Raw genomic sequence first — 544 nt, 5'->3', positions numbered from 1 at the left:
GTGAAGCTTATGTGTATTCGAATTGCGAAAATGGTAAGTGCTAATTGATCTCAACCCAATCCATCTGATCACCTAATGGAGTCTCTACAGCAGTCTCTACGCCTAGAATGGAGAGCCGTCCCTCGCAGACATTCTTGAAGTGAAGTATCAAGATTTCAAGTTCGCATCTAAATTAATCAAATCGTATCAAAATTGCGTCCTCGAATCCTCCACAGGCCACAGGAGGAGGAGGAGGATCTGACAGGGTAAACGAATAGTGCTCGACTTTCGATCGAAACTCTCTAAATCAATCAAGTGGAAAATTGCATTTCGGAAAGAATATATTTCGTAAATAAAAAGGAGAATATCAAAGTATAGAATCATATCTTGTTTTATTTTGATGTTGTCGTATGATGTTTTTATCAGAGCATTGGGATTCCAGAAGAAAGTCTTGGAAGTGTTTTCAATTGAAATAATTTGTTGTGTGAGTGAAATGTCAATCTGTCAGCATATGCTATGTTAACATGTTAACAGTATGTCTGTGCTGTTAGGCGCATTTGCGCTC

At 38.4% G+C, this 544-nt stretch overlaps 1 long non-coding RNA gene across 1 annotated transcript; it reads left to right on the top strand.

Moving 5' to 3' along the window:
• On the top strand, positions 1–359 carry LOC117591792. The gene is made up of 2 exons (XR_004574486.1): positions 1–33; positions 91–359. It is a non-coding gene; the product is annotated as an uncharacterized LOC117591792 (long non-coding RNA).
• The last annotated feature ends 185 nt before the right edge of the window (positions 360–544 follow it).

Source organism: Drosophila guanche, unplaced genomic scaffold (genome assembly GCF_900245975.1).
Source record: "Drosophila guanche unplaced genomic scaffold, DGUA_6, whole genome shotgun sequence".
Classification (NCBI taxonomy): domain Eukaryota; kingdom Metazoa; phylum Arthropoda; class Insecta; order Diptera; family Drosophilidae; genus Drosophila; species Drosophila guanche.
Note: the sequence above shows the minus strand (reverse complement) of the source record. Positions and strands in the feature narration are given on the sequence as shown.